The sequence below is a fragment of the Aotus nancymaae genome, unplaced genomic scaffold, assembly GCF_030222135.1.
Source record: "Aotus nancymaae isolate 86718 unplaced genomic scaffold, 86718_ANA_hifiasm-v0.15.2.pri h1tg000016l, whole genome shotgun sequence".
In the NCBI taxonomy this organism is placed as follows: Eukaryota; Metazoa; Chordata; class Mammalia; order Primates; family Aotidae; genus Aotus; species Aotus nancymaae.
The window spans coordinates 18,407,807-18,421,532 of NW_026988428.1; the positions used below are offsets into that span (position 1 = coordinate 18,407,807).

A 13,726-nucleotide genomic window follows, 5' to 3' on the forward strand; every position below is an offset into this window, starting at 1 on the left:
CTCAGCCTCCCAAAGTGCTGGGATTACAGGGTGTGCCACTGTGCCCAGCCATAAACTGTATTCTTTAAATGAGCCAATTTTATGATATGTGAATTATATCTCAATAAAAGTATTAAAAACTAAAAGCCTGACCTGAACTAACACAAGGCAATTTATAGTTTTTATTTATTCCAGTTACTGTAAATATTCATATATTTTCCTTCAGAAATACTAAATGTTTCCTATTTTGAAGTGTTGCCATATTGGGAGTGTCACATAATGCAGAGTTTATGCACTTTATTGTCTTTGAATAGTAATGTTTAAAAAATTCAAATCATCCCTGACTGGCCTCATGGTTTTGGATATTGAATCAGGGAACAGGCAGGCCTTTTTTGTATAAATAGAGGAAAGCTCAGATATCAAAAGTCTTTATGATCTTTACAATCCACACAAAATAGTCTGCACAATTTAGGACACTGTTAGACACATGGACACTCCTCGGTATCAAAACGTTGCTAATTAGCCTAAGCAATTTTGTAGTTTTTGTGAAATTTGCAGGAGAAATTTTTATCTGATTGCAGATAAAAGTCTCTTTAGTGCAGACTCATTATTTCCCGTATAAAGCCTGTCAAGAACACACAAATAATATGGTTGATTAGCAATGATGCAGCAATATGAAATTCAGAAACAAAGCAAATGCTTCAATGTCAATTGAATCCAAATAATTCTTGTTTGCATGCTTTGGAGAAACAACATGCAGAGTAGGTGAAATGCACAGGCACATAAGAGGCAAACTTAGTCAAGTCCAACCTCCAGGATCTTTGCACAAACCCTCTCCTTCAAGTCTGTTAAATGTAGAACAAGGCCACAGTAGAAGTGATATGTCCCTGCAGGCCAACGTGATGGTCAAGCTCAGAATACCAGTATCTCAATGCCTGTTTCTCTTCTGGGACAGAGGCATGCCAAAGAAAAAGTCGGTCCTGCCCTTGATCTTAAGGAAGTTTCTAAATCATCTAGACATACTCACACAGGTATCAGTACAACTCATCTAATATTCTAATTATCAGACTATTTTTTACTTTGAAACTCGTTCTTACTGCATACTAAGCAATTGCAGGGGTGGGGGTTCATTCAACATTTTTTGTAATACAGAGTAAAAATAATGAATGCACTAATTATCAGGAGAATGGTTACCACACAAATGTAAATCCTGTGAGAGCAGGTGTTTGTTTTCTTCACTACTTTCTCCTCAACATCTAGATCAGTACTTAGAAGATACTCAGTACATATGTATTAATATATAAGAAAGAATATAACAAATTTCTTGCCATGTGAGAGGCACTGAGGAGATAAAAAATGGACATTGACTCTAAACCTAAATGGAATGCTCAAGCATGAAATGGTCTTAAGACAGACAGACACACACACACACACACACACACACACACAGGGACAAGCAGAGCTACTTAGACACCACTACTTTCTGTCACTCTGACTCTTCCCTAACCAGGCTAAATTAATTTGGTCTGACACTTGTGCTTCTCTAGCATTTCATAAGGAATTATATTAGCACTTAGCACAGAGTTATGCAGTTATTGTATACATGTCTGCTACTTGCTAGTGGTGGAGAGAAAATATCCATCATTGTATTTTTAGCACTCATAAAACTAGTTTTTGCACCTGGAAGTACAGATTATTTGTATTCAAAGCTACTGTAGATAATGAGCATTGGTCCCAAAGCCAAGTAATGTGAAAAAACTCATTGTTTCTTTTGTAATACTACTTGGATCTTTCATTTTGACTAAAATTGCACAAAAACAGTATAATAGGAAGACCATGAGCCCTGGAGTCAGGGATTTGAGATGAGATCCTCTCTCTGCTGCATCCCACCTATGAATCCTTAGGCAATTATTTCACTGGATATCTTATCTGTATCTTATCTGTAAATTAGGTTAATGCTTTCATAGAATGGAACAAAATAAGGCACAGAAGACACATTGCTAGCACACACTAAGCCTTGATAAATGGTGGTTCTCATTACCACCAGCTGTGTGTATATGCAAATGCAAGCTAGTGAATTCAGATGGGTTATTTCTCTTCCTCTTGAACAATATGGAAGTCAGTGCAGCCAGGGAGAAGATTATACTGCAGAATGAAAGAGAATCAAAGACTACAAATTATCCTGTCCAAGAACCAGAAACTTCAGACTGCTGCTTTGACAACTTAAATTCAGCCCTTTTCTCACTCAGCCAGCCCATTTTTCAATTGGCATCTCCATAATTTCTCCTTTCTTGCTATTTTCTCTCTGAAGTACGTTCCGTTTTGGAGACATTCTCACTTTTACATTAGGGTTGCCAGTGATTCAAGTATTTACAAGACAGCAAGAAACTAAAGTAATATTCTGTGGTCAAAGAAACTTTAAGACTCTAGTGGTGGCCTTTTTAAAAATCCCACTGCATTCTGGAGTTAGAAGTAACAGGATGAACTCAGGAGGCTGAGGCAGGAGAACTGCCTGAACCCAGGAGGCGGAGGTTGCGGTGAGCCGAGATCGCGCCATTGCACTCCAGCCTGGGTAACAAGAGCGAAACTCCGTCTCAAAAAAAAAAAAGAAGTAACAGGATGAATGTGTATACTTCCAAATGATGTGCCCAATGCTAACGCCTAAAGTTTTGCTCCTGAGTTCGTGCAGTGGTGCTGTGCAGAGTTGAAAGAAGGTAGAGACTGTGATGCCCTACTTTTAATTCTCCACTTCTAGACCCATCTTAAATTTGGCATCAAAGAGAGGAGACTTCTATTGAGGGATAAAGGATTTTAAACAGTAACACCATGTTAGTAAAGGCAATTAACCAAATTAGAATGAAAAATACAGTGATTTTAGTCTCTTTGTGTTAAGCTTGTGTTATCTGCAGAAGCAAACATTCCATTTGAATGTGAGTTGAAATCAAGCTGGAGCACCAGGATGACAAAATGCAAATGAGACCCTAACTGAAGCTGTTTGAGGTGGGAGGGGAGGAGGAGCCTGGGAGGAAGGGAACAACCAAACAGACACAACAGCTCAGTTTCAAGAGGAGGCTAGGAATTATTAGCAGAGAAAAAAAGAACCCAGGGTGAAATAAAAAGTAGAATTTTAATTAATTAATGATGAATTTAAGTGACAGGTACATGGAAGTCCAATACTAGTCTCTAGTCTAACTAAAAGGCCAATTGAAAATTTCCATAATACCAAGTTTTTAAGAATTAAAAGAGAAATAATGTTTACAGTGACAAGAGCATTCAACCTGGATGGGGCGGCCTAGAGTACACCATTGTCCCTCCTCTCAACTAATCATGGGCCTAATTTCTGTGGGCCTCAAATTATTTTATTTTATTTATTTTTGAGACAGGGTCTCATCTGTCAACCAGGCTGGAGTGTAGTGGTGCAATCATGGCTCACTTTGGCCTCCACTTCCTGGACTGAAGTGATCCTCCTGCCTCAGCCTACCAAGTGGCTGGAACTACACGTGCACACCACCACACCCTGCTAATTTTTGTATTTTTTGTAATGATGAGGTCTTACCATGTTGCTCAGGCTGATCTCGAACTCTTGGGCTCAAAGTGATCCAAGTGCCTCGGCCTCCCAAAGTGGGGAATTACAAGTGTGAGTCACCGTGCCTGGTCTTAAGTTCTCTTAAGAAGGGGGTGCTGTGGAGATGGACAAATGATTTCTAGTATACCATTTCAGCTATAAATATCTTGGTGTTTTTGTGAAATTTTTATAATACTTAATGTCATTATATGAGGGAATCAGATTCTCAATGTACATCAGTGGGTTCCAAACCTAGCTATTCATCAAAATCACTGGGAGAGCTTTTGAAAAATGTTTCCCTCTTGCCACCTCTCCACAAATTCTCCCCTCAACTCCTTAAAAACAAGCAAAAGTAAGCAGACCAAAAAAGTCTTATTTGGTAGCTTCCAGTTTTGTGCTGTTATCTCTAGTTTAAACAGTTTCCCCATGAGCAGGTGATGATCATCTAAGTCTGCTATACTCAAAGAAAATTCATGATGAATCCTAAAGTCTTCTTAAAGTAAATGGTCATGCCAGCCACTCACCCCATGTATCATCTGTCAGGTAAATCCTATTTTTAAGTAATGAATTTTCTGAAATCCAAAACCAACGTTATCTATAGATTTGTCTCAGTAAGCCAAAGTTACCAAGATATAGGATTCTGTAAAACTAATTTGGTCTGAGTGTTATTAAAGTGTCCAAAATATTTCATGAAATATCTTTGGCAGCCAGAAAACAGTATGGCTTTAAAGACAAAACTTTCTGCCTTCTGTTGTCGCTCCAGGAGGTGGGAAAATAAACCACTGAACAACAACAACAACAAAGCCAGACTCAGCGAAAAGGTTGTTATGTAGAGATTCTGGAATCAGCTGCAACAATATTGCCTGCCAGGTTGGGAAAGAATACCTTTAGATGATAACAGTGCCTCCTTTTTCTTAAAAAAAAAAAAGAGAGAGAGAGAGAGACTTGAATGCTGCAAGCTATTGCAGCTACCGAACTAATGTTCCCTACTACAAACCTTGCTAACAGAAAATATATGGGAAACAGGGTGGTTTGGAGAGGAAAACAGAAAAACCTGTCTCCCCTCCATTTTCAGATATATAAGCAACAGCACCCTCCTGAGCTCAAAGGGGGAAAGAAATCACGCTATGAAAGTATGAGATGATGATGGCAGGATACCATCAATGGAGGAAAATTGGCATATGTACTTGTTGTCAATCTCAATCAAACAAAAGGTAAATTATCAAACCATGTTGTTCAGAAGAATTAACCTTGAAAAAGGCTTTTCCTCAGCTTTCATTCAATTATCAGGGGTGAACAGGATAGCAAGCATTCCATTCTTTGCTGACTGACATTTTAGCATACATTCCATTAACTAGTCTATGTGGTTCTAGAATAGCCACAGCCATGATAATTGAGAGCTCCATAAAATGACAGATAAAAAGTTCACTACTACTGAAATGCTGCAAAATACAGTTAAGTGCTGACAATGATGATACCTGCTGTAAGACAGGAACGTGGCAAAACAGTATACATTTGCTATATTCATACCTAACACAAAACAACGTAGATATTATATCCCTGATTTTACAGGGCATGTAACTGATGTCCAAAGAAGTTTAGAAATTTTCCTAAGGTCACACAGCTAAAAAATAACTGAGGTTCTATTTAAATCTAAACCTGCAGACACCAGTCCAATGGCCTATCCCCAACAGCCTTATAAGCATCTCCGCATGAAAAGATTAGCCAAATACCAAATGATTATTCAAAGTAAACAGCAGTTCTTTTCACAACATTAAATATACGTAGCTTTTATTACAATATGTCATGAGAGCTTAAGAAGAAACTACACACAATGAATGGATCATATAAATGGGCAAATTTCTGCTTGAATCTTGAAATTAGGGGAAATAGGGTTTTCCTGTAATTTTGAGATTTCCATTTCATAAAAGTTATGGAAATATACTCAAATTATTCACGTAAAATCTTGATATAATCTTTTTTTAGTTTTTAAATACACAAGATTGAATTATGTTTAAATATCCACAACTGATACTGCCTATAATCAAGGTCTCTATATTAAAAGTACTTATTTGTAATTTATATTTAGCAATATTTTGATGGAAATTCAGGATGTATTTTCCATGTCTTTACTTAACTAAGCACTAAGTCATATATTTTTTATGTGTCCTTCATTTCCCCCATGTTATCCCTACTGTTTTCTTTGAAATTCAAAGTAATCACAAGCAAAATTGACAACCACATACATAGCAAAACACAGGCAATGCAGAGACTCCATCACAACAAAGAGAAATACTATGATGCCTGCATTTTATTTGTTTCCTGAAATTAAATGAATCAACACAGAGAAAGAAAGAAATAGTCCTTTGGAACAAAAACTGACTTCACTAATCAAGACCATAATTACTGAAGAAACACGTATTACATTCTGAATTCATGCTATTTCTCTTGATGCAAGAGTTATAATCAGACCAACAGAGCATACAGGAGCCATCTGGGTACCGCAGCATTGTAAAGACAAACCCGGTGAACAAGGGCACACTGACCTTCCTACCACCAAATCATCACTAACTTGGAAGATGGTATTCTTCCCTTTTGATTTCTTATTATCCTTTTTGAAGAAAGATGACCCTTAAGTACAAAACCTGATTGTTTAAAATAAAATAACTTATAAACCAATGCAACCTTACCATAGTATCACCTTTCAAATGTATCTGAACCAACAATGCATTTGACATATTCAGTTGTATCTACCCCACCCCATTCAAGCCTTTTAAGAAATCTCTAATGTACTCATGGAATCTGAGTTTCTATAAAATTTCATTTGAGAAATCAACACTAAGTTATCATTTCCATTGTTCTAAGCATTTAAGACAGGAACCTGACTTCTAGGCAATGACAATGGATTTTTAAATTTGTGCAAACCGCATCATTTTCTGTGAAACTGACAATACCGGCTTGGGTCTGAGTAACCTGATCGTCATGAGATCCCCTTCAGTCAATCTGATTCCCCCAGGCAGCAGGTTATTGAAAATTGAGCTGAGTGATGTAATATGCATCCCAGACACAGTGTTATGAGAACAGCATAGAAGATTTCAATGAGACTCATTATTTATTCATCACAAGATCCAATTTGCGTGTCATTTTCACTGACGGAGTATTGAGTTAACTGGTTGAAATTCAGTGCTGATAGAGCATTTCATTCTGTACTGCAAAAAGGACCCTTTAAAAACTGTTTTTTCTATCTTTCTGTATGAAACAGTCCAAAACAAAGAGAGATTTTGTACTTGTAGCCATTCACAGTAATATCTGAACATTGTTCATCAAGGTTGGGGGGAAGGACACAGGAGAAAGCTTTTTGTGTGTGTGTGTTGGCCAGGCTGGTCTCAAACTCCTGACCTCATGATCCACCTGCCTCAGCCTTCCAAAGTGCTGGGATGACAGACATGAGCCACCGCGCCTGGCCAAGAAAGCTTTTAAAGACCTCTGTAGAATAATATGCAAAATATTATTGAGCGAAAAGTACAATAATGCTAGTCTTCTGAAAATAAATGTTTTTATTTGATGATAAAGAATGCAACATTCGCTGATATGAGACACATTCACTGAATGAGATACAAACTTCAATTGCTGCTTTCAGGAGGATTTTGAGTCTCATCACCAAAGGAGCCCTCCCTCAGGTTTAGAAGACAGCTGGGACAGTCCCCCCGGAATCCCGAATAGCTACATGGAGCTGGCCTGCGTATCCCTAGGCTCCTTCCATGGACAAGCCGATGCAGAACATTTTGAAACCATGCATTGCTTCCCAACATGTTGGGAGCCACAGCATAGCAGAGAAGGCCCCTATATCACTACACATGCAATGTGGTCTCAATCTTCGTCTCCTGACTCGTTTCCCTCTATCAACCATGTCCTCTATGTATCTGCCAAAACAACCGCTCCACGGGCCCCAGTAAGCTGCTGGAAGTTTTCCTCTGTGTAATGCTCATGCTGTACCCTCTACTCTTCCTCACCTCTCCAGTTATAAATGCCTGTATCTGACCTATCCTGCAAGGTTCTACTCAAATGTCTCTGCTCCAGAAGGCATTTCTTGATCCCCTCAACCAAAAGTAACCTCCCCTTCTTCTCAAATCCCCCACCACTCCCAATGGCTCCCTACTAGCCCTCACCATTTCCCGGCTTGAATTTCAGTTCTATATTTATATATGAAGTTTATTCTCAACTTCATGCTACTCTAGAAAGTCCTGGTACATTGGCATGTTCTTTTCGATTCCTCTTTAATCCCCACATTGCCTAATATAGTGCTTGGCACAAAGATGAATTTTTTAAAATGATAATTTCTGAATAGATCGTTGTTCCGAGTATTAACACTGTAATGCAAGCATTATAGATGCTTGCAATAGTAGTCAGATTCCCAAATTTAAATTACTTCACTTGAACTTAAACTGCAAGTGGAATACAGAATCACCTTAAATCAGCTGAGCAAGGGAGCCGACCTGCAGGAATAAAATACCTTATTAATCTTTGACTTTTTGAATTGTAAAATATTTTTGAACCTTGACTTTATTTGTGGTATTATCTGGTTAGCAGTGTTGGCAGCTGTTCAAAGTTTTATAGTACTACAGGTCATGAATATTAAATGCCACAACAAGTTTACTGGGAGGAGATCCAAATTCATTCGTAAGTGCGTAACAAACAACCCTACAGTTTCCATAAAGCTAGGAAATGGTGTGATCAGAATTAGAGCATCTTGCTATATCTGGGTTCTCACAAAGTCAAGTGTAAGGCAAATGAAAGGAAAGGGAGCCATAAAAGTGGGAATAGAGCCAGCCGGGTGCAGTGGCTCACGCTTGTAATTCCAGCACTTTGGGAGGCCGAGGTGGGTGAATCGTGAGGTCAGGAGTTCAAGACCAGCCTGGCCAACACGGTGAAACCCCATCTCTACTAAAAATACAAAAATTAGCTCGGTGTGGTGGTGGGGGCCTGTAATCCCAGCTATTTGAGAGGCTGAGGCAGGAGAATCACTTGAACCCAGGAGGCGGAGGTTGCAGTCAGCCAAGATCACACCACTGTATTACTCTAGCCTGGATGACAGAGCTAGACTCGGTCTCAAAAGAAAAAAAAAAAAGTGAGGATACTACTTGGAGAAGAGTGGCACAGGTGTTGGCTAAAGAAAATCAGAAAAACAGTAAATAGATCATATTTCATTCAATGCAATTGATATGAAGGTCACAACTTAGGCAAAACCACAACCTAGTCTAGAAACAAAAGGGACAATGCCATAAATGATAACAGATTCCATCAATGCCATCCCCAGCAGCTAATCAAAAAAGCACATGTGGATTCAATATGCAAATACCTGCAGGCTACGCATCTCCATTTGCATGCTCTTTTCTACAGAGAGAGCCACAGAAAATAGTCACAAGTACAAAAGCACTACATTTAATGCCTTCAGTGTTCAGACGGTGATGAATCAGAAATCTTTAACAGAATATAAACTCCCACCCTCAGAAATTATTCTCAAGATAAACCCTACTATAAATGGCTTGGAAATTTGGTGGTGGTAGTTTTCATCTGATCACTACATCTGGATGTAGAATGAAGCTTAAGTCACACACAAGACAAAGGTAAAGTTCATTGCTCATGGGCAACCTCCATCATTCACATTCTGCTTAGCATTAAAACAAGAGAATTATTTCTAAAAAAAGATGACTGGAAAATCTCAATGTCTCCAGTTCTCCCGTAAAACTATCTTCTTAGTTATTGAAATAGAGCCAGAGATTAAATTTTAAGAAAAGGAGATTACTTAGATAATGCACATCTTGGAACCAACTATATAAACTTTAGCAAAACCAAGGCAGTCGTCTTTAGAGAAATTTTTAAAACATCAAACTGAAAGGGCTTCATTTTTCTAAACTATCCTGGGCTAATATTAGTATTGCTACCTTGACTTTCAGATTTTTAAAATTTTCCACCTGTAACTGAATAAGTGATTATGAGGCTAATAAAGGGGAAAGAGATGTTTCCACATTAAAACAGTTAACAGATGTTAAATAAGCACAGAAAATGGCCACTAGGCAAGCAGTGACTGATGTTGGGTAAGAAAAATGTTGCTTTTACTGATTTTATTACCCATGTACCTCCTGGGGTCATGGGAGGCTTGTAAAAAATTTTGTGGGCAGATAAAAGTCTAGTATTTATTTGCAAGGCTAAGTGTATTTCAAGGGCTTTTCCCTCCTTATTTTTTGACCACATAAAACTAAGTGAGTGAAAGTAATCTAAGTAATGCTAAAACAATCATTTGGTGAGAGGTCAAGAAAATTTATTTTTCTGACATACATGTTTTTCAATCCCACCTTCCAGACCCCACTAACTCAGGAATGAAATTCTCATTGTATAAAGGGGAGAGCACAGGACTTCATTTTAACATTTCAGCCATATATTTTAAAAAGGTAAATATTAAGCGTGAATTCAATAATTTACTAAGCTCCTACTATACACCAGATGTATGGTGAAGGACAAGGATAATGTAAGAAATAAATTAAATCCTGAAGCTAAGAACTAAGACTCCCATCCTCAAAACTAAGACTGTTTTAAAACACTAATTTTTATTCATACTTCTGAAGATTTTATACTTCGTGTTTTCTGACAAAATTAACTACTGACAAAATTATAGTTTGTCATCATTCAACCATATTATTTTGTAAGTCATATTACTTATCTCAATAAGCATTTGTTACATAAGCTAAATGTGTTAATTTTAGCACACTAAGAATAGTGCTTGGCAGATATAGACACTGTTTGTTAAATACTAAATAAAATATCTACTACATGCCAAGAACTTACAATTTCCTATATATTTTATCAAGGAAAAATGTAACTTTCATATTTTCTTTGCAAAATTGCAAAAGCCTGATGACATGCATATCATTTGCATGAGTCTTGTAACATTTTTGGTGATGAACCAAAATTCTTTCACAATATAAGCTCCCATCCTCAGAAATCATTCTTAAGACAAATTCTGTAAATGGTTTGGAAGTATGGGGTTGGTTGTTAGTTTTGGTCTGATCACTACATCTGGATGTAGAATCAAGTTTAAGCAACACCCAAGACAAAGGTAAACTGGAATCAAAACTGGCCAAATTCAGCCAAAAGCCTTGCCCCTCTGGCCCTAATAATTTCCAGCTTTAAGACGGCCACCATTTTTAGGCTTTTATTACTTAGCTGGTTCTCTAATTTGAGTAACAGTTAAACATTTATATACTGGAGTTTTCCATTTATATATGAGTGAGTTATATATTTATTTATTTGAGACAGAGTCTCCTTCTGTCACCCAGACTGGAGTGCAGTGGCGCAATCTCGGCTCACTGCAACCTCTGCCTCCCTGGTCCAAGCAATTCTCCTGCCTCAGCCTCCTGAGTAGCTGGGATTACAGGCATGCACCACCGCACCAGGCTAATTTTTGTATTTTTAGTAGAAACGGGATTTCATCATGTCGATCAGGCTGGTCTTGAACTCCTGACCTCGTGATCCTCCCGCCTCAGCTTCCCAAAGTGCTGAGATTACAGGCATGAGCCACAGTGTCTGGCCATAAATTATGTTTTAACAGGGCAAGGAAGTTTATCCCATCTGTCAAACCACGATAACTAGGATGTAGAGTTAACTGGTAAGATATTTAAGATGATTATTTTTTAAGGTTGAAAGGATCTTCTAAAGTCTTTCAGACTACTTCCTTCAGAAAGCACCTCCTCTAACTCACCCCAGGCATAGAAATCTATATATTTTACAGACAGAATATGGAATTTTCTGTAACTTTCATATGGATTCTATGTCAATGTTTACAAGCCTCACAAGCATAAGATTTTAAACGAAAGTTTGTGCTTAAATCTGCTTACTTCAGCTTTGGTCAATTACTAAGCAGTCCTTATTTCACATGCTGCCAACCAACTGTATGCGTAAAGACTACTAGAAGTTTATCTTAAGACGACAGAGGCCAAAAGATAAAGAATCAAAATTTACATCAATATTTCTTCTTCCACTTCAACTAATATGTATTAGGTGTCATCCAAATACTAGGCACTTCAGCTCACACTGAACACCCCACAATGTCAAACAATCCTCCCAACTCTGGGAGAGAAATATAGCTGCCTTCATTTCCAGATGAAGAAACAGATCATGGAATCAGCCCAAGGTTACTCAGCCCTTGTGAGTTAAGATTCTATTCCATATTAGTTTCCTTTCTACTGTGTAGTCAACTGACTTTACATCTGTTTGTTCTTCACACTATCAGAGTGTAGTAAAGATATCACCAGACAGTCGGAGATGTGTGCTTCAGTCCTAGTGATTCCACCATTTTCTGGGTTACCTACATGTCTCTGGCTCTCTACATTCCAGGTGGAAATGAAGAGAGTAGGAAAGATGATCTCTACAGGTCCTTAAAAAATCTGTAAGAGGTGTCAGTGTGGTGCTTCACACCTGTAATCCCAGCACTTGGGGAGGGCGAGGCAGGCAGATCACAAGGTCAAGAGATCCAGACCATCCTGGCCAACCTGGTGAAACCCCATCTCTACTAAAAACACAAAAATTAGCTGGGCGTGGTGGCACATGCATGTAGTCCCAGCTACTCAGAAAGCTGAGGAAAAAGAATCCCTTAAACCCAGGAGGTGGAGATTGCAGTGAGTGGAGATCGTGCCACTGCACTCTAGCCTGGTGACAGAACAAGACTCCATCTCAAAAAAAAAAAAAATCTATAAAATGCGCATTATCCCAATGTTCTTATTAAGCTCACTGGCCCCAAACCTAGTAAGAACAGAAAGAGCTATGAAAGAATAGCAAACATCAGACAAAGTCTTGCTGCCCCGACCACTATCCTTGGCACTGCCATTGCCTAGCCCGGCAAGCGGTGGTTGCCAAGAGAGTCTGGGCAAAGAGCCATCTGGAAACTTCTAAGGACACTGAATCTTCAATGGCATTGAGTTCTTTCTCATAACATGGGAAACTTCACACTCTTAAGTCTTACGAGGTCCTTGCTAGTGGCATTTCTTATTTTTTAAGCAGCAGTTACATAAATAAAGTTGCCAAATGAAATACAGGATGCCCAGATGAATTTCAATTTCAGAGAAACAAAGAATAATTTTCTATTACAAGTATGTCCCACATATTGTATAGAACGTATTTCTGGGAGGGAGTACTGCAGTGGGCAACTCTGCCCTTGAAAATATGCTTAGGGGACTGAAAATTTCTCAGAGAACTTCATCAGGTCCTGCAAGTAATTCCTGAATCATCACAGCCAAATAATTCCCTAACTTATGAGATGGTACGATGGCAATTCTGTGTAAGAAATCACAATATTTCACAGACGACTAATGCAAGGTTCTCAAATAGCCAGCACTGAGCCTGCATCCTCAAACATGTCACAACCTCCCGAGGGATGAGGAGCGTGAATTATACTTATCCTAGATGTATTTCTAGTAAAACATAGTTTGCTATTGTCAATGACGTTGTGTTAGATGAAAACAGTTTCTCTCTTTAAATCTCTTGGAAAGAAATAAAATTGGCCAGGCACCGTGGCTCACGCCTGTAAATCTCAGCACTTTGGGAGGCCAAGGCTGGCAGATCATGAGGTCAGGAGATCTAGACCATCCTGGCTAACAAGGTGAAACCCCATCTTTACTAAATATACAAAAAATTAGCCAGGCGTGGTGGCACCTGCCTGTAGTCCCACATACTCGGGAGGCTAAGGCAGGACAATTGCTTGAACTGGGGAGGCAGAGGTTGCAGTGAGCCAAGATCTCACCATTGTACTTCAGCCTGGGCAACAGAGCAAGAATTTTGTTTCAAAAAAAAAAAAAAAAAAAGAATTAAAATTGATATGGAATTAAGAGCTTGACTTTCAAACCATACGTTGTTTTCAATCACAAACTGTAACCAGAGTTCCTTTTAAAGTTTCAGCATTTAATTGAAATCACAAAAGAACTTCATTAAGCCTTTAATACTTGAGTTCTAAGTGAAAAGGTTAGGCTTCCTGCAGAGCAAAAGCACAGCAGAGATGACTCTGCCTCTTAAGTGGAAAAAAAAGGGGGCATTTTAAAAAATAAATGTTTTGGATTCCATTTGCCTCAAATTGTTTTTTCATTTCTTCTCAATTCAATTTTAAATAAAATTAGAAATTGATGGTGGAAA

The 13,726-nt window shown here is 38.4% G+C and overlaps 1 protein-coding gene across 2 annotated transcripts in view; it reads right to left on the reverse strand.

The window, feature by feature from the left end:
- The window catches only part of TMTC2 (transmembrane O-mannosyltransferase targeting cadherins 2), a 441,683-nt gene that overhangs the window by 262,844 nt on the left and 165,113 nt on the right, over nucleotides 1-13,726 (reverse strand). The window lies entirely within an intron of this gene.